At 36.0% G+C, this 21379-nt stretch overlaps 1 protein-coding gene across 13 annotated transcripts in view; it reads right to left on the bottom strand.

Moving 5' to 3' along the window:
- The window catches only part of LOC138693817 (DNA mismatch repair protein Mlh1-like), a 94819-nt gene that overhangs the window by 8998 nt on the left and 64442 nt on the right, over positions 1-21379 (bottom strand). For 12 of the 13 annotated variants that reach the window (XR_011330492.1, XR_011330490.1, XR_011330493.1 and 9 more), the window contains 2 exons: positions 17495-17702; positions 14809-14964 (listed from right to left, as the gene is read on the bottom strand). The gene's annotated coding sequence lies outside the window, so the exon portion shown is untranslated. Of the gene's footprint in view, positions 1-12970; positions 13068-14808; positions 14965-17494; positions 17703-21379 lie in introns of those variants that run through there. The other variant, XR_011330495.1, reaches the window with a different exon arrangement.

The following is a 21379-nucleotide window of genomic DNA, read 5'->3' as shown; positions in this document are numbered from 1 at the left end:
GCTTCCACTCCTTTTTCATTCAATCTTAACAAGGTGGGGAAGTTGGATTGATGCTGTAGGCTACTACCCAAAGAATTCTGATTCTGTGAAACAAGTTGTCCAGTATTTTTATTCCCAAGATGCAGTTTCTGTAGAAACAGTAAAGCAATCATTTAGTGATGGAAAGCTTAAAAATAATATTGCAATTTTTCGCATTTATGCATTGCCATTAAATCTTTGGAGATATCTTCTTCCATACTCTCAGACAGGCTTGATGTTGTTCATTCTGCAGTCACGTCTCTGAAAAGTCTACAAGGGCCGGTTGTAGCTGCAGTGAAGGATACGCTTTCTTCCAGTTTGAAGAAAAACCGAGGATTCAAGGCTATCAGTGCTATTACAGAATGCTAAATGAAAGTAGTACCGAAGTCTTTGAAATTGAGTACACACCAGAAGTTTTGTGCAAGTTTAAATATGCACCCATTACATAATATGAATTTGAACGATCATTTAGACAGTACAAAGCCATGTTACACAATAACAGGAGAAGTTTTCTATTAGACAATTTGAAACACATGTTTGTTCCTTATTGTTATGGTGTTCGTAATGTGGAAAATTAACAGCAATATGTAATTTTCAATTTTTAAGTTATTTACATAGATTATTATATCTAGTTGTAATATTGGATCCATAATATGGTATGTGTTAAGACATGACGTGATCCTGTAGGTAGTCTATCAGCAACATATTTCAAGAAAATGTAGGGAAATTATGATATTATGTTACATATTTCTTGATATTTTAATGGTTTTATTCATATTTCAAGATTTTTAAATACACATATATGTACATATTTCACTGAATTTTAGTACATAACTATCCGGGCCCTAGTCATGGGTGACTTAAATTTACAGAAATTAATGCAAGTGACAAAAACTGCACTTTCTCTTGTGACAAATGAAGACTGAGAAGGATTCTGTAGACACATTGGAAATATAGATAAACAATACTGGGAAAAAGATGAACTCCTATCATATGTGATTAATGAAATTCGTGGGTTTGAGTTTTCGCCTTGATTTTCTTGTGCTACAATGTCTCTGTATATAATATCACTTGTAACTTCGTATATTTGTATTACATAATTTACATATAATATTCCCGTCATTCACTTCAAAATACTCACCAAATCCGATGCAAAAATATGCACCTGAAAACCTTCAACCTTGGACATTATTATTCAGCACTTACGCTGTTTACGCATGCTAGAGTACTGAATGGTAAACGAATAGCCAACTTGAAAAACCTATCGGTCCCCAACATTACAAGCATAATTATTATGAATTTAAGGGGGCTTACGACAGTGGCAGTGATAGTGATAACTGATAATATTAATAATACTGATGACTGGTGGCGAAAACAGCAACACCACACCTGAATGTGACTTGCTCAACAGCTTCCGCTATGAGGTAGGAACAGAACAGGCTAGCATTACTAATAGGGGTCACTATCGCGAACTGTAGGGTCGCGTCGCATTTCTGTCAGGTTCCAAGATTAGAGTCTTCAACAGTACCTTAGACATTTCCCACCTCAAAATAAAATTCAAAACTGTTGTTTTAGCAGACTCAAGGAATGTCACAGATGTTAATCACACCCGAAGGAATTGAAGACCAACAGAAATTATATTATTATTATACTCTTGTTTCATGTACGTTATGTACTGGGTGGTCCAAAAAATATCTACCATTTTCAAAAAGTTGTTGCTGTTTTTTAATGCCAGGCATTTGACAATAAAGTCATTTGACCTCTTGCAATCCAATATTTTTCAAAGATATTGTCATGGTCAGCCACTGAAGCACAGATTTTAGGGTGTTCCGAATCCATTTCTTGGTTTGAGTTGCACAATGGGCAGTTAGGAGACTGATATATTCCAATTCTAGGCAGGTGTTTAGCCAAACAGTCATGGCCTGTTGCCAGTCTAAATGCAGCTACTGACGATTTGCGTGGTAAATCGGGAATTAACTGTGGATTATGAACCTCCAGAACCAAAATATACGAGGTGAAACTTACACATGTCTTCATTACGTTGCCCTATTTTGTTCTAGATGACTGAAGTGTGTATAATTCGTGATTCTTGATCTTTGACGAAATGACACTTAATATCCTGAACAACGTTACAGAGTATTACAGATCAAATGAAAGTGCGAAGATAATTTTAAACAAAATTTCACTGAAGGAATGGTCAATTCTCAGTGTTATGACGCAATACTGGAAGACGAGATTATTTCTTTTCTGTATCATATTATCTCTGGTGAGAAAATGGAGTACCATTTATTGACACCCAGCCACTGAATGAGCATTTTGGCAATAGTGATCTTGCTTCACTCGGAGATGTGTGGACTGGTCAGATCTCAATCCTTGTGGATATATCTTAAAGACAGAGTGCACTGGGATCGGTCAGCAACAAATTAATTACATAAAACGTGCAATTCAAGAAGAAATTTATGTCATTTCACTAGAACTTCTTCGAAAAATAACCTCCAATTTTGCAATCAAACTGTGTTGTATACAATGAGTAGCAGGAAGACACTTTGAAAATATTTTCCTCTACATAAGATAAGACCATGTATTGTGGGGTCCCTATCACCACGGCATGGCGCGTCCTCAGGTTGCGGATAGAGGAGACGGCCTCCAGATATGGAGGGTAGCTGCGAATATATTGAATAAGCAGTCGTGGACAGCCGATAAGGGGTGGTAATCCAGCTTGGGGGTTGGGTGAAGGGCTAACAACCCATCACCGTAAAAAACAGCTTGTTACGAAACCTAACAGTAAGCCTCGGAATGGGACTGATTGTCCGGCACGACCACAGCAAAGGAAAAAGGTTATAAGATTTGGTACATGGAACGTAACTAGTCTTTATAGAACAGGAGGGATAACATTAGTAGCAAAAGAACTAGCTAGATATAGAATAGACTTCGTGGGAGTACAAGAGGTTAGGTTAGATGGGAATGGCATTTCACAAATAGGTGATTACTTATTGTATTATGGGGAAGGAAACGATAATCACCAATTAGGAACAGGATTCATTGTACATAAAAGAATAAAATCAGCAGTAAAAAAGGTCGAATTTATCAGTGACAGGTTATCGTATTTAGTACTTAAGGGTAGATGGTGCGATATCGTAGTTATAAATGCTCATGCCCCTACAGAAGAGAAAGACGACATATAAAGGATAGCTTCTATGAGGAATTGGAACACACTTTTGATCAGTTATCTAGATACCACATGAAAGTTCTATTGGGGGATTTCAATGCTAAAGTAGGACGGGAGGATATTTTTAAACCAACAATTGGAAAAGAGAGCCTACTCGTAATTAGCAGTGACAATGGAGTTAGGTTAGTCAACTTTGCCACATCAAAAAATGTAATTGTCAAGAGTACAACATTCCCCCATAAGGATATACATAAATATACGTGGACTTCTCCAGACGGAATGACACATAACCAGATAGATCACATCTTGATAGATAAAAGAAGACACACTAGTATAGTAGACATTCGAACTTTCAGGGGGGCAGACTGTAATTCTGATCATTATTTGGTGATTGGAGAATTAAGAGAAAGATTATCAGTAGCCAAGCGAGTAGAGCAACAAGCTAATATTAGTAGATTCAATATTCTGAAATTAAAGGACAAGGAAACTAAGCAACGTTATCAGGTTGAAATTTCAAATAGGTTTGCTGCTTTAGCAACTGCTGACGAAGCTGGGGAAGAGTTAGATGTTAATAGCGTGTGGGACAATATCCGAGATAATATCAAAATTGCAGCTGAGCAGAGCATAGGTTATCATGAAACTAAGAAAAAGAAACCATGGTTTGATGAAGATTGTTCCACTGTAGTAGATAGAAGGAAACAGGCAAAATTGAAATTCTTACAGGATCCAATTGTGGAGAATAGAGATAATTATTTCAATGAAAGACGGGAAGCAAGTCGTACACTTAGGAATAAAAAGAGAGATTACTTGAAGGAAAAACTGAATGAGGTAGAAACAAATAGTAAAAATAAAAACATTCGAGATTTATATAAGGGTATAAAGGAATTTAAAAACGGATATCAGGCAAGGGTAAACGTGATCAAGGATGAGAATGGTGACTTGCTTGCAGACTCTCATTCAATCCTGAACAGATGGAAAAACTATTTTGGGCAACTACTAAATATACATTGGACAAATAGAAATTATCGGGACGAAATTGAAATACAAACTGCTGAGCCATTTATACTCGAACCCACACTTTCTGAAGTCGAAATTGCGATAGAAAATCTGAAAAATTATAAGTCTCCAGGTATCGATCAAATTCCAGCAGAATTAATACAAGAGGGTGGAAGCGCATTATCTAACGAAATTTATACGTTTGTACTTGCTATTTGGGAAAAGGAAACTGTACCAGAACAATGGAAGGAGTCCACAATCGTACCTATCTTTAAGAAGGAAGACAACACTAACTGTAGTAACTTTCGAGGAATATCACTTTGTTGATGTTGTACAAAATTTTGTCCAATATTCTTTTGAGAAGATTAACTCTGTATGTAGATGAAATTATTGGGGATCATCAGTGTGGTTTTAGGCGTAATAGATCACCTATTGGTCAGATACTTTGTATTCGACAGATAGTGGAGAAAAAATGGGAGTATAAGGGTACAGTGCATCACTTATTCATAGATTTCAAAAAGGCATATGACTCGGTTAAGAGAGAAGTTTATATGATAATCTTATTGAATTTGGTATTCCCAAGAAACTAGTTCGATTAATTAAAATGTGTCTCAGAGAAACATACAGCAGAGTCCGTATAGGTCAGTTTCTGTCAGATGCGTTTCCAATTTACTGTGGCCTAAAGCAAGGAGATGCACTATCACCTTTACTTTTTAACTTCGCTCTAGAATATGCCATTAGAAAAGTTCAGGATAACACAGAGGGTTTGAAATTGAACGGGTTACATCAGCTTCTTGTCTATGCGGATGACGTGAATATGTTAGGAGAAAATCCACAAACGATTAGGGAAAACGCGGAAATTCTAGTTGAAGCAAGTAAAGCTATAGGGATGGAAGTAGATCCCGAAAAGACTAAGTATATGATTATGTCTCGTGACCAGAATATTGTACGAAATGGAAATATAAAAATTGGAGATTTATCCTTTGAAGAGGTGGAAAAATTCAAATATCTTGGAGCAACAGTAACAAATATAAATGACACTCGGGAGGAAATTAAACGCAGAATAAATATGGGAAATCCCTGTTATTATTCGGTTGAGAAGCTTTTGTCATCTAGTCTGCTGTCAAAAAATCTGAAAGTTAGAATTTATAAAACAGTTATATTACCGGTTGTTCTGTATGGTTGTGAAACTTGGACTCTCACTTTGAGAGAGGAACAGAGATTAAGGGTATTTGAGAATAAGGTTCTTAGGAAAATATTTGGGGCTAAGAGGGATGAAGTTACAGGAGACTGGAGAACGTTACACAACGCAGAGCTGCACGCATTGTATTCTTCACCTGACATAATTAGGAACATAAAATCCAGACGTTTGAGATGGGCAGGACATGTAGCACATATGGGCGATTCCAGAAATGCATATAGAGTGTTAGTTGGGAGGCCGGAGGGAAAAAGACCTTTGGGGAGGCCGAGACGTAGGTGGGAAGATAATATTAAAATGAATTTGAGAGAGGTGGGATATTATGGTAGAGACTGTATTAATCTTGCACAGGATAGGGATCAATGGCGGGCTTATGAGAGGGCGGCAATGAACCTCCAGGTTCCTTAAAAGCCAGTAAGTAAGTAAGTACATAAGATAAGATATTAGTAAAAGTGCATTTGTAATTTCTCTCTAAATCTTTTCATTTCTGCATAATCGTACATTAATTTTGGTTGATAGGTATTCTCTGGAACACCATATGTGTGGCTGGCTTCAGATGATGAAATGTCTATTGTGTGTTCAAAACATTCTTGTGGATAACAATAGTTTGTTATTATTTGTAATCAAATATATAGCTACACTGGACATAGAAGAGCTACAAACAATTAAACAAAATGATAAGATCATAAACATATGTCCTACAGTTAGCTCTCCAATCACCACGAGGCTATCCAGGCCTGAGAAGACCAGAATAGTATTGAAAAGGTCAATAGCATTTTGTAAGATATGGAACAGACCTTCAAGATCTCTGAATCGGTTGAGGACAGAAAATTAGGCACTGTTAAACTATATATCAAATCTGAAAAATACTCATTTACTTTTATTTTATTTTATTGGGTTATTTTACGACGCTGTATCAACATCTCAGGTTATTTAGCGTCTGAATGATATGAAGGTGATAATGCCGGTGAAATGAGTCCGGGGTCCAGCACCGAAAGTTACCCAGCAACTAATTTATTCATACATATAAATTTAATAAAATAATAGTAATACAAAGTTATATGCTTCGGTAATGAATTGTGTTAATGTGTTCCCGCATCTCAACGACACACTTGATTTCCCTCTGAAAATCGAATACAGAAAACTAGTTACGTTTGCCAGATTGTACGTTTTTCCAGTTTTCTTACTTTTTTTACCTTAAAATAAATCTTCCATAATTTGAAAGCCATCTATGTTTTTCCTCCGCAATATAATTATTTTCAACATGGAATCTATTCGCCTATATACACACATTTATTTTGTGTTTGTGTTTAAAAAGAAGTAGACCTGATGGCTTGTTAGGAATGGTAATGACCTTACACCTTAAACAATAAACAATCAATTATATGCTACTAAATCTCTCGGAACTTCATATACATCTTCCTTATTTTTATATGCAAACCTTTCTTTCTTTCTTTTTTTTTTAATTAAAACAAATCTAGCAATCCTAAAACTGGTTTTTATGTATTTTATTTCTCTAGTGCAGCATGATGTCCCAACAACTTTCAGTTACAACAGCGCCGGGCATGAGAGCGGCTCTGTTTAGCCGGCCAGAGCTGCTCTCGTTCTTCAATTGCAAGCCGGAGCAGAACGCTCACGCAGTGGCGGACTCGCATTACAGCTACCTTCCCTGCATTAATATAACAAGAGCCATTGTTGTTCTAGTCATTCAGTCTGTCAGTACATAATAGTTTATAAGAATATCACATCAATCCATTGTAAGTATAGACTTTATAACACTCTTATTAATTTAAGGCACGGGCCTCCAAAAGGATCGTCTGCGCCGAATCACTTGCAAGATGCTACTTGCATAAGCTCATGACCTGGGGTGGGAGAGTTGAAGATGTGGACAGCGACAGGTGTGTTAACTAGAACAGTGGCGGTTTATTGTACGCTAGACATCACTGGGGAAGTTCGTGTACTTTTACTCAATGAAAATCACAATTTGTTAATAACACAAATAAAAATACAAATAAATATATAAACAAACTATAGACATTGGAACAATATGACAACTACTCGTGGTATAAACAATTAAATTCAAAACACTTTGAAAATAAACAATTATTAGGAACTACAAGTCCCATGGAAATTGAAATTAAATACATAATCATCATTAGTCTGATGTAAAAATAAACCAATATATTTGTCTACGTATAATAATGAATGAAATGCTTTCTACTGAAATTAGCCTCTTCAGTTCCATATATTTGTTTCAGCAATATTGCATTGAAATCCGGAGTTACATCACACACTGCCAACCATAATTGGTCGTCCATCATGCGGGTCCTACATTTTGACTTTGCGCTGTTTCGAGTTTTGTTTATATTACGTATCAACACATCCATGACGTGCTGAAAATTCAAAGTTTTCTCACAAAGCGCTTCTTGATGAAGAATGCAATGTACTATGTAGAAATCTGATAAACCTCTTTCGTTAAGAAACACTTTTAGTCTGCCAATTAAACTCTTTATTTAACAAAGATAAATTCCCCCAAAAAAGAATTAATGTGTTACAAAATTAGATTAATCAATGACGACAGTGTACGCTGGCTTTATCAAAAAAGACTTGAACAAAAAATGTTAGAAACACCTGAAGATGAAGACATTCACAAAGAATGGGAAAATATTAAAACTCAAATATCACAGGCAGCCATGGAGAGCATCGGAAAATATAAGGCTTTCACACAAAAGAAAAAATTAAGATCATGGGATGATGAAATTAAGATCATAAAAAATAAAAACATAGCTTATAGAAAATACCTTCAAATAAAATCCGTCAATGATGAAATAGATTATAAACATAAAAGGGCGATAGCTAACAGAGAAATTAGAAAACGACACAGGCAATCATGGAAAGAGTTTATATCTTTTTTAGAAACTGACATTCATAAAATGAAACCCAATACATATAAAATTTTAAAATACATGAACAGAGACATAAAGGAATCCGCCAAGATAAACCCTTGCCCCAAAATAGAAACATTCCTAGACTTTTACAAAAACTTATGGAACAATCCTACTTTTGATTCAAAATTATGGGACACAAAAAACCCAGATGAACAATGCATTACAAAAGAAGAACTACAAGAAGCATTAAAGAAGACGAAAAATAGTAAATCACCTGGAGAAGATAACCTAAATTCAGAATTGTATAAATATGCAGGAGATCTATTTCAGGAAAGATTACTAAGATTTCTAAACAGAATATATCTGACTGCCACTTTACCGGAAGAATGGAAAAATAGTGTAATTATTCCCATATATAAAACAGGAGATAAACAAAATGTTGAAAACTATAGAGGGATTAGTATCCTCAACACATGTTATAAGATATTTAGTAGGATTTTAAATGAAAAATTAAAAAAACATGCAGAAACTTTCCTTCTGGAGTGTCAAAATGGCTTTAGAAAAGGAAGATCATGTGTAGATCCATTATTTAGTATCAAACTATTGTTAGAAAAAAGAAGAGAATTTAATTTAGAAACCCATATAGCTTTTATTGATTTTGTGAAAGCTTTTGATGAAGTCCGGAGAGACCTTTTATTCGACATATTACAAGATAAAAATATTCCAAATTTGCTATTACAAAATATAATAGAAATCTACACAGACAGCAAAATAAGTGTCAAAATAAATAACTGTATATCCAAAAGAAAATTAGTTAATAATGGAGTTCGACAAGGTTGTCCACTATCACCAACTTTATTTAATATTTATATAAATGAAATTATTTTAAAATGGAACCAAATCTACACATCAGGAATCAAAATAACCAGTGCTCTAACATTAAATACCTTACTCTATGCCGATGATCAAGTCATAATTTCCAATTCAGAGGATAATTTACAAAGAGGATTGTATACATTAAATAAAAATATTAAAAGATTTTGGGATGGAAATTTCAGCACAAAAATCAAAAGTAATGGCATTTTTAGGACAAGACCCAGTCAGAAGATAATACACAATAACCAATGCCTCGAACAAGTGCAAAATTTCAATTATCTGGGTTGTGAAATATCTTATCAAAATGAAAAAGATATGAACAAGAAAATTACCAAATTTACACAAATTCTAGGAATAACATTCCATACATTAAAAGCTAAATTAGTACAAAAATCTACAAGAATAAAAATATATAATACACTAGCATTGCCCTCCCTTTTATACAGAAGCAAGATTTGGACATTAAAGAAAAAAGACATGAACAGAATCAAAGCAACGGAAATGAAATTTTTCAGGACAGCAGGATATACTCTTTTAGACCGAAAAAGGAATGAAGAAATTTTAGAACAATTAGACAGTAGAAGAAAAAATCAGCAGATACAAATTCAATTGGCTAGATCATGTAAGAAGATTGGAAAATTCAAGAATCCCAAAAATTATGATGCAGTATAAACCTAGAGGACATCGTCGACCAGGAAGACCTTTAAGAAGACTGCTAGATGGGGCCGAAACAGGTCTACAGAGGCCTAATTCGTGAAGGATGATGATGATGATGATGATGATTAAACTCTTTTTCTCGGGAACAACGCAACAGGCTCCATTAGTTGCCATGGACACTAGCTTTGACTACTGTAAATAATAATTATGTTTATGTAGGCATGAGCAAAGGCCATTGAATATTTCTTCTCCAGTGGTGGTCTAATAAATATTCCTCACATCAATCTGTTTGTCAACACCGCCAGATAACTGAGCTGTGCGTATTGAATCATTGCTTTCATCACAAGCGAGAGAAAAATGTTGTTGTTGTTTTCTAATGCCAGGCATTTGACAATAAAGTCATTTGACCTCTTGCACTCCAATATTTTTCAAAGATATTGTCATGGTTAGCCACTGACGCACAGATTTTGAGGTGTTCCGAATCCATTTCTTGGTTTGAGTTGCACAATGGGCAGTTAGGGGACTGATATATTCCAATTCTATGCAGGTGTTTGGCCAAACAATCATGGCCTGTTGCCAATCTAAATGCAGCTACAGATGATTTGCGTGGTAAATCGGGAATCAACTGTGGATTATGATGCAGAGAGTTCCATTTTTTCCATTGAGATTGTGTTATCAAATTTTGTTTGTTGAAGTCTAAGTATGTAGATTTAATAAATCTTTTCACAGAGTAATACGTAGATTTAGTAACAGGTCTGTAAGTAGCAGTGCTGCCCTTCTTTGCTAAAGCATCCGCATTCTCGTTTCCCAGGATTCCACAATGGGATGGTATCCATTGGAATACAATTCTTTTATTGAGTGATATTAATTGAGAGAGCATTTTAGTTATTTCTGCTATTTGAGATGAAGGTGTATGTCTATAGACTATTGATAGAATAGCTGCTTTGGAGTCTGACAATATAACTACATTCTTAAATTTATTGATGTGGCATAGAAGATTCCTGAGACTTTCACTTATTGCAGTGATTTCTCCATCAAAACTTGTTGTTCCATAACCAAGAGATCTATAAAGTGAGAAGAGACAGCACGTAACACCTGCACCTGCACCTTGTTCCCTGGAGATCAAGATCCGTCAGTGCATAAATGAAGCCAGTTTTGTGGAGGGTACCTAATATTAATTGTCTCTGAAGACAATTGTTTCATTATTTGAGTGTTCACTTCTGATTTCAGTATTTCTTGTGTTAAATTTAGATTATACTCTATATTTAAGAGTGTTAAAGGGTTTGGTTTAATTTGTAAGTTTTCTTTTAAATTCGGGACGTTGATTTTCTGTTTTAATTCTTGAACCATGGATATGAAACTTTTTTGAGTTTTTAATCTACATAGAGGACAGTTAAAGTTAAGTGTTGGTTATTTTAAACAAAATTATGTTGGAAAAATGAAAAAAATCTTAACAAAACGTTAAAAATAAACCAGCTGTTAATTTCACATTTGTCAAGCCAAATTAAACATTATTTGGAAAAATTGGCCATAATTATATGATTATGTCTCGTGACCAGAATATAGTACGAAATAGAACTATAAAAATTGGAGATTTATCCTTCGAAGAGGTCGAAAAATTCAAATATCTTGGAGCAACAGTAACAAACATAAATGACACTCGGGAGGAAATTAAACGCAGAATAAATATGGGAAATGCGTATTATTATTCGGTTGAGAAGCTTTTGTCATCTAGTCTTCTGTCAAAAAATCTGAAAGTTAGAATTTATAAAACAGTTATATTACCGGTTGTTCTGTATGGTCGTGAAACTTGGACTCTCACTTTGAGAGAGGAACAGAGATTAAGGGTGTTTGAGAATAAGGTTCTTAGGAAAATATTTGGGGCTAAGATGGATGAAGTTACAGGAGAATGGAGAAAGTTACACAACACAGAACTGCAAGCATTGTATACTTCACCTGACATAATTAAGACCAAAAATCCAGACGTTTGAGATGGGCAGGACATGTAGCACGTATGGGCGAATCCAGAAATGCATATAGAGTGTTAGTTGGGAGGCTGGAGGGCAAAAGACCTTTGGGGAGGCCGAGACGTAGATGGGAAGATAATATTAAAATGGATTTGAGGGAGGTGGGATATGATGGTAGAGACTGGATTAATCTTGCTCAGGATAGGGACCAATGGCAGGCTTATGTGAGGGCGCCAATGAACCTCCAGGTTCCTTAAAAGCCAGTAAGTAAGTAAGTAAGTAAGTATTCTTATGGTAATTTGGCTGGGCCTTAATAGATTATTCCTTAAAAACGGAATTTCTTAAAAGTGGCAATGTTAAAAAGAGGTTTTACCAGTCTAATATCATACAGTCACGAAGTTTGAGATGATATTTGGCATTTCTCGTGATACAGCGCTGCAAGCAGTTAGCAACTCGGAGTACTAGGAACAATAGACTGTGCCGTACTATTCCACATTGTTCCCTGTGAAGAAAAGTTGTGTAAACTGTGAAATGTTCATTATCGGTTGTAATAAATGTTAATGGCTAAAATATAATAATTGGAATAATAATATGGGACAAGAAAGAGACGTTTGTAGTGCTATAAACTGTAAGAAAAACAGGCCAGAATTATCCTTCTTCCAAAAGAGCCAGCAAGGTGAGTTCATAAAACATACTATGTACCGTACTTCATGAAAATAATAAATAAACCTTATGTATTTAATATTTCAATAAAGGAAGGAAAGTGTCAAAAACACAATAACGAAAGTATAATATATTTTGTCGTCTGCTAGGGAAGGGGTATGTGATGAGTAGAGCTCTATATAGAGAGAGTACTGCAAAGGTCGGTGGCTGTTCCCAAGCGCTCGCTCTGTTAACATTGCTGGAATAGCGAAATTGACGCTCTCTGCTGCAAATTCCATTCTAGGACACTGAAATAATTGTAAATACACTGACATGTAGCTAAATGTCTCACGCATGACCTATGAACTTTTAAATGTAACATCTCAATTAGAAGCATTGCAAATACATGTTACTCGTGTATAAGCTCTGGCAAAGAGAGAGAGTAAATGTACAATGTAGACCTACTGCAAGTATTACGGTACCTCTTTTTAGGAAATATATTTTGTCATCATTTAGAGACTTATCTAACCTCTCTGTCTGTGATTCGTTTTCTTTCAAGGCTTTGTTTAACTTATTTTTGATCACATCAAGCACACCAATTCCAGGCCACAGCTGCATTCTCCTGGTGGAATGGGTGAATCTGCAGTGCTGCTAGCCTGTGTCATATTTAAAATGAAAAATAAGAAAGCTGCAGGCCTAATACAAATTTTATTATTTAATTATATATTGTCATAATATAATTAAGATATATAATATATTGTATTATATTATGTTAAATTTTATTGATTTATTTTATATATTATTATATTATATCTGCAGTGCCTGGGAAAAGTGACACAAGTCAGTTTCCACAAACCTTTTTTGATAATTTATTGACAACTTACACTGGTTTATGTCGATTTGATTTTTTTCTCTATGAATTATTGTAATGGGAGAAATACTTATGTCTCTTTTTCCAAACGAGCAGATGTTCTGTAAGTTGTCAATAAATTATCAAGAAAGGTTTGTGGAAACTGACTTGTGTCACTTTTCCCAGGCACTGCAGATACTATATTATATTATGTATAGGAAATAATCACTATTTGTGAGGAAATAAACCAGCATTAATACCATACTCACTTCGCATAATCGGAAGTGTTCATTTGCACCAGTTCATCCTTGCCCTTGTACACCTTCCTCTTGCCTTGTGTTACATTCCGTGCACAACACTGAGGCATTTTACTGTCTTTGAACTAAGAAGAAAACTGCTATTTAATTCAGTTTAATGGTTTTCTTATGCTAGTACTAGTAGGCGAGGTCACTTGAAGAACCAATCAGAGTGCCGTATTGTTGGCAAGCGGCAAGGAAAACAGTTGCTATACTCTGTCTATAGTGATGAGGTGATCCTAATGGTTAGCAGCTAAAGTTCAACTGTCACTGGATGCATATAGCTTTGTGACTGTATGCACTAGACTGTGATGTCTCTTGCTACCCTAAATTGAAATTTCTGTAGTGTTGTCTGTGATTTTTGTTCATGGTTTTATTATTCTTGCAGATGGGAGATAAAATAGTCCACTTCCACGTGGTATTCCTTAGACTAGCTCAGTAACTCTTCCAAAAGTTAACAACAGAAAACCACAATTTTACGGAAGGTAAATCAATACAAAATGAATTGCTACACTGACAAGAACACATTCGCAGTAACAATTAAAAAATACTCTGCATGCTTATTTTCCTATTTCTACAAGGTGTTAATCCTTTTCAAAAACCCTGTTTATTAAACAAACAGCATTCTGTTTTACTGTACCAGATACTGGAAATACAATAACAATGTCAACGCATAATGCTGCTCTTCAGTTTAATTAGCGTGCGAGTCGCAGCAGTGTGACACAGGAAGAACTGCAACCTAACAAATATATATATTCTGTAGTGACAGACGCTTCACCAACAAGAGTCTCACAATAATTCTCGTTACATATTGCAATGGCAGAAAATAAGGTGAAGTCAGAGACTTTATGTCTATTCTATTAAAATGCTTCTTAAACATTTTACTTTATGGCTGATAATTTGAGCACTAGCACAAAATAAATACGATAAAATATACAGGTAGCTGAAATGAAAGTTTTGAATGAAAATGTAAGAGTTGAGTTTCAAATAAATTCGGTAACGAAGTTGTAGGATCCAGCGCGAAATCGGCAGAACATTATTTACTCAGAATGAAAAAAACTACAGACTACTTAAAACAGCTTCCTATTACAATCCAAAGACTAAACAAGATCAATAAGAGAACAGATCCGGTGAACACTGAAAGAGCTGTAAAGCTAAAAATTTCACAATGTCTAGACTCTGAAGTGTAGAAAAAGAAAGTGACACCACAAGTCCATATTTACACGAAAGGTAGGTGCTAACTCTACTTACCTTATAATTTCCTAACTATGAAGTAGACATACTGGATGTCTGTAAACCCTCTTCTAGCTGCAGCCTTCATGAAGCTCCTGCATGCGGTGGCAGAGCTCACTTCCCGCAGCATGGCTTCCAGAGCACTTCGATTAGCACACCAATTTCCAAGTCATTCTTGAACAAAGTAGAACGAGTAAGGTAACACAAACAAGCAAATGTAGTCAAACTACTATCAACAACAAGCACAAAAAACATCATTATGAGCTCTTGTTCCATCAAGGGTGTGGGAGATGTCAGTGAAAGCTTCACAGCATCCTTACATTTCATTGAAGTTATTAAACCACATTTATCTATAACAAATTACAAATATTCTTAAAATATAGCTGCAATATAATAAATAATTAATACAGTTGTATGAACACAATATTTTCATCAAGGCTTCTTTAATCAGACATGTTTTGGGTTACTGCTGTCCCATCATCAGTAATTAACAGTGGTCCTCACATAAGTCCGCCAGCGGTCCCTATCCTGTGCAACATTAATCCAGTCTCTATCATCATATCCCACCTCCCTCAAATCCATTTTAATATTATCCTCCTCCCAACTATGTTTCGGCGTTCCCAAAGGTCTTTTTCCCTCCAGCCTCCCAACTAACACTCTATATGCATTTCTGGATTTGCCCATACATGCTACATGCCCTGCCCATCTCAAACGTCTGGATTTAATGTTCCTAATGATGTCAGGTGAAGAATACAATGCGTGCAGTTCTGTGTTGTGTAACTTTCTCCATTCTCCTGTAACTTCATCTCTCTTAGCCCCAAATATTTTCCTAAGCACCTTATGCTCAAACACCCTTAATCTCTGTTCCTCTCTCAAAGTGAGAGTCCAAGTTTCACAACCATACAGAACAACCGGTAATATAACTGTTTTATAAATTCTAACTTTCAGATTTTTTGACAGCAGACTGGATGACAAAAGCTTCTCAACCGAATAATAACAGGCATTTCCCATATTTATTCTGCATTTAATTTCCTCCCAAGTGTCATTTATATTTGTTACTGTTGCTCCAAGATATTTGAATTTTCCCACCTCTAGGAATGATAAATTTCCAATTTTTATATTTTCATTTCGTACATGAGACATAATCATATACTTTGTCTTTTCGGGATTTACTTCCAAACCTATTGTTTTACTTGCTTCAAGTAAAATTCCCGTATTTTCCTTAATCATTTACTTTCTGATAGCCAGGCGGCACTAAAGGCGATTGAATCGCCTTTAGTCAAGTCGAAACTGGTACTGGAGTGCCGGAATACCCTCATGACACTGGCAAACACTAACTCGGTTCATCTGAGGTGGGTACCAGGACATGCAGGGATTCACGGAAACGAGAAGGCGGATGAGGCTGCTAAAGATGGAGCTGAGACCCCATTTATAGGACCAGAACCTGTGTTGGGACTATCTTCAAGACCAATTAAGCAGGTCATCAGGGATTGGGCTCACAGACGACATATTAGCTACTGGAACTCAATTAAGGGCTGTAATCACAGCAAGGCCCTTATCAAAGGTCTTGCAAGGACAAAATCGAATGAGCTGCTGAGACTTAGCAAAAAGCAGCTCTCTTGGGCAACAGGATTTCTTACAGGACTTATACAGGATGGGACTTATTACTGACCCACTGTGTATAAGATGTTCACAAGGAGATGAGTCAGTAACTCATCTGCTATGCGTTTGTAATGCGCTTGCACAACAAAGATCTCTCTTTTTTGGGAGTCACTTTCCAAAACTTGAAGAGATCTCAAAGGTCCCAATCCAAAGTTTGATACAGTTCATAAAGAACTTGAAACTTTTGGACTGAAAGGCATGAAAGACGGGGATGCGCAATAGATCTTATAGGTCGCAGTGCTTGGGCTGGAAGGAACACCGCTGTTAAATCTAATCTAATCTAATCTTCCTTAATCATTTGTGGATTTTCCCCTAACATATTCATGTCATCCGCATAGACAAGCAGCTGATGTAACCCATTCAATTCCAAACCCTCTCTGTGATCCTGAACTTTCCTAATGGCATATTCTAGAGCAAAGTTAAAAAGTAAAGGTGATAGTGCATCTCCTTGATTTAGCCTGCAGTGAATTGGAAAAACATCTGACAGAAACTGGCATATATGGACTCTGCTGCACATTTCACTGAGACACATTTTAATTAATAGAACTAGTTTCTTTGGAATACCAACTTCTGTAAGACTATTATATAAAACTTCCCTCTTAACAGAGTCATATGCCTTTTTCAAATCTATGAATAACTGATGTACTGTACACTTATACTCCTATTTTTTCTCCAATATCTGTCGAATACAAAAAATCTTATCAATAGTTGATCTTTTACGCCTAAAACCACATTGATGGTTCCCAATAATTTCATCTACATGGAGTTAACCTTAACAAAAGAATATTGGACAAAATTTTGTACGACGTCAACAAAAGTGATATTCCTCGAAAGTTAATATCGTTAGTCTTGTCTCCCTTCTTAAAAATAGGTACAATTATGGAATCCTTCCATTGTTCTGATACACTTTCCTTTTCCCAAATAGCAAGCACAATGTATTAAAAAGTAAAAATGTCTGACTTCTTAGTAAGGACGGCTGCCTCTTCCGCTCTCCAAAGCTGTCCCTGATAGTCAGTATAGCAGGGGAATTATTGTGACTTACCATAATTCTCCTTCTAATGAAACGAACACAGAGTTCAGCACGTGAGTGCATGATAGTTAGTTCTCCAACTCCTTGGGCTCTAGCTGGTCTGGATATTACTGCTGCGTTCATTGTTGCGCTATCTTTTCCAAAAACGATGTTTGCTAAACTCAGACACGACTCGTTTGCTCTGATGATCACATTCCCTTTGAAGATGTCAGCAATCTTCCTGTATAAGAAAGAATACATATTATCTCACGTCCTATAATGAGACAACTCAACTTCATAATAATATCGTCACTACAAAAGTTCCTTTTTAATCAGAGAATATGAAAACATTAATGTTAATTGTGGGTTTTAGGCTTTATAATTTATTTTCCAAGTTTCACATCCCAGTACCATTCAGCAATGAACACTTCACGATTAACATTAAACTGTCGATACAATGTGAAAGAACAGTTAAGTGAAACATAATGAAATTAATATTTTGTTCTTTTCTAATTTTCTATGCTTACCTCTTGTCCAAATGTCATGGGTTCTAATCTTGCCGAAAGCAATGAAATTTTAGGGGGAATATAATATCTAAGTGTGGACTATATCAAATTAGGAAACTGTAAAAGATTTCTCTGTTAATGAATAAAAACGAATAAAAGCAAAATTCTATGTTCAACCCCATCCATTAGATGTACTCAAGTTTCAACTTTTCTTAGCATTGAGGAGACCTCTAGTAGGAAAGGAATGGACACATTTTTACTCAAAATCTTATTATCCACAGTATTCTGTGGTGCACAAACTGAAAATGGATATCAGCGGAGCCCAGATTTCCATGTTTTTATATAAACTTGTTACACTTCTCAAATATTTGTTTTATACCTTACCGATTCCAAATAACCATACTTTTCCGTGCCTGTGTGCATGTTTTGGCCTTTTTGGGAGTAAATTCATGCAAAATGCATGTTTTGAAGATATTAGATTTAATAGCACATATTTAGAAATTTATTTTGTATGTTATGTTCTTTTTTCTGGATCTAGTGGATATTTTATGTTAACTTGCATAATAGTGCCTTTTATGAATGTTGCTTCGTAAAATCTGGTATTTCCACGTTATTTGTTTATTGAGAAAAAAAATAAAAGAAAGCTCCCCGTAATATGGTTTTGTAGCATCAAAAGGCTTTGCACTAATCCCTCCCTTTGTTACACTGAAATTTCCAACCCCAACTCTCTCTCATTACAAGCCAGGGACCAAAATATTGAAAGAAAGGAAGCCAGAAGCAGCATGCTTGCAAACTGCAATTTAGTATACTTTTGTGTCAAATTGTGAAGTGTTGCTGTAGCTCCTGTTAGAACTGCAAGAATAAATCTTCTGTTAAAATGCATTGAGGAAAAGGAATTTCTAAAAACAGACAGTGATGCAGTTTATTGTGATTGTTGTAATAAAGACGTAAGCACTTGTGTATTTTGGGGCGCATCGCAGTTAAGATGTAACGCTGCAAAGCCGGAAGGTCGCGGGTTCGATTCTCCATGGGGTCATTACCATGCGGAAATGCAAAAGACTTACAATTCGACCTCACTTTGACCCAAATTTCATCTCTTAAGCATGCATCTGCCACTTCTTGTGATGTAGAAAGATCATTTTCTGTGTCCAAGAATGTGCTTCAGATAAACACATGAGCTTAAGTGAAGAAAATTTTGAGAAATTAGTTGTAGTAAGCTTATGTTGTTTCAAAATAAAATATAAATGTGACATCATGTAGAACTCAATTTTGATAGTGCATATTTTTAATGTTTCTTTCACTTCATTGTGCATGTCTTGTCATATGACAGTGCACGAATGCATGCATGTTTTAAAATTTGACAGTGCATGGAAATCCGGCTCTAGATATCAGTTAAGCCGAGACAAGAGAACAAGAGCCAAAGATATTAGAGAATTTTCACACTCCGTCTGTCTGTAATTCTTTAATGTTATCATGACGCCATTATTTGCAGAGCCTATCAGAATCAAGATATATATGCTAGTGTAATAAGTAAAGTGCAGATTTCTAAGCACAATCAAACAGTAAAATAAGCACGAAAAATGGTGAAAAGAAGCACCAAAATAAGCAAAAACGAATACACGGAAACAGCAAAATAAGAACGAAAAATGGTGAAAATAGACACCAAAATAAGCAAAAACGAATACACGGAAATACGATGATAAATTATTTGCTTCGTAGAACTCTTCCCTTATTGAAGGCTGTCACCTGGAAACAAGAAGATCCACGTCTTTGTACTGACTTCCAACAGTTTGAGTGATACAATGCAAGGCACGTCAAGTGAACTAATTTAGGATAAAGAACTTTTAAACCAGCTCCCGCTTTAACAATATATGCAGGAACATCACTGAGAAATAACAATAAATTGTCATACCGAATCCCTTCCAGCCACAAGAAAAGTAACGAGTCGTTGAAAAATTTTGCAACAGTGGAATGATTTACTCAGTCAAGCAGGTATTTGTATATTAAGAAGAAATGATCTGCTGCCTGCTTCCCACTACAGCACTACACACGCACTGTCTCGACGCATCTGTGGTTTCATCAATAGAAATTCGTATGTTTTCGTGCTTCAGTTTATCCCGAATATTACAAATTACTTCTTGAAAACACTGTGGCACATAGTTATTGGGCGATGTAGATTCGTCTGGGACCCTTTTGTTTGTGAATTCTTCTAAAAATACCCGAAGCTGCACATTATTCAATTTCCACAACGAATGTCGGAACCCACTAATGCTAAACACGAGTCTCTGAAAAATGTATCATTAGAACTCGACTGTACACTGCTTTCAATCAGTTGCTGGTTTAACTTAGATTTATTCTTAAACCTCTCCTCATGCCGCATTGCATTAATATGCTGCACAGTGCCATATTTTTTCTTCGCAGAATCACTTTCTTCACACACCAAACAAAATAAGACACTGCTGCCTCACTGGAAATATTACTCCCAAACTCATTTACGCGTTTGCGTAAGAATGCTGATTGAGAGGTTTTTGTGGGTGGCATTCCGTAACTACAACTGCAGCAATCACACACAGCTTATTGAACCAACACATATTGCACAACTTGCACACTGCAGCTTGGAACTCGGGGATTCACCATCCATGCACATGACATTCCTTAACTACAACAGCAGCAATCACACACACCTCATTGAACCAAAGCGTATTGCACAACTTGCACACTGCAGCTTGGAACTCGGGGATTCACCATCCATGCACATGACATTCCTTAACTACAACAGCAGCAATCACACAGCTTATTGAACCAATGCGTATTGCACAACTTGCACACTGCAGCTTGGAACTCGGGGATTCACCATCCATGCACATGACATTCCTTAACTACAACAGCAGCAATCACACAGCTTATTGAACCAACGCGTATTGCACAACTTGCACACTGCAGCTTGGAACTCGGGGATTCACCATCCATGCACATGACATTCCTTAACTACAACAGCAGCAATCACACACACCTCATTGAACCAACGCGTATTGCACAACTTGCACACTGCAGCTTGGAACTCGGGGATTCACCATCCAGGCACATGACATCATTCTGATAACGCGATAAGTGCGATAACCGATTGATCTGCCTAGTCGCAGAAGCTTGGCGGGGAATCCCAAGGTTCTCTAATTAGAACTACGCAGTATTATTTCGCATCATCCTGGGTCATATCCTAGCATTGCTTTCTTACGCATTCGACTGAAGTTAATTTTTATTAGCCAATAAAAAAAATGGAATCAGTGATAAATGGCAGCTAGGTGTGAAATAACACACTTTTAAAATTACAGCTTTGGGTAAAATATGCAGTTTGAATTAAAAATCGTAAAATAAGGAAGCAAAACGTTTTCCTGCGAAATAAGAATTTATA

The sequence above is a fragment of the Periplaneta americana genome, unplaced genomic scaffold, assembly GCF_040183065.1.
Source record: "Periplaneta americana isolate PAMFEO1 unplaced genomic scaffold, P.americana_PAMFEO1_priV1 scaffold_22, whole genome shotgun sequence".
NCBI classification, from domain to species: Eukaryota; Metazoa; Arthropoda; class Insecta; order Blattodea; family Blattidae; genus Periplaneta; species Periplaneta americana.
The sequence above is the reverse complement of the archived record's forward strand: the minus strand, read 5'-3'. Positions and strand labels throughout refer to the sequence as shown.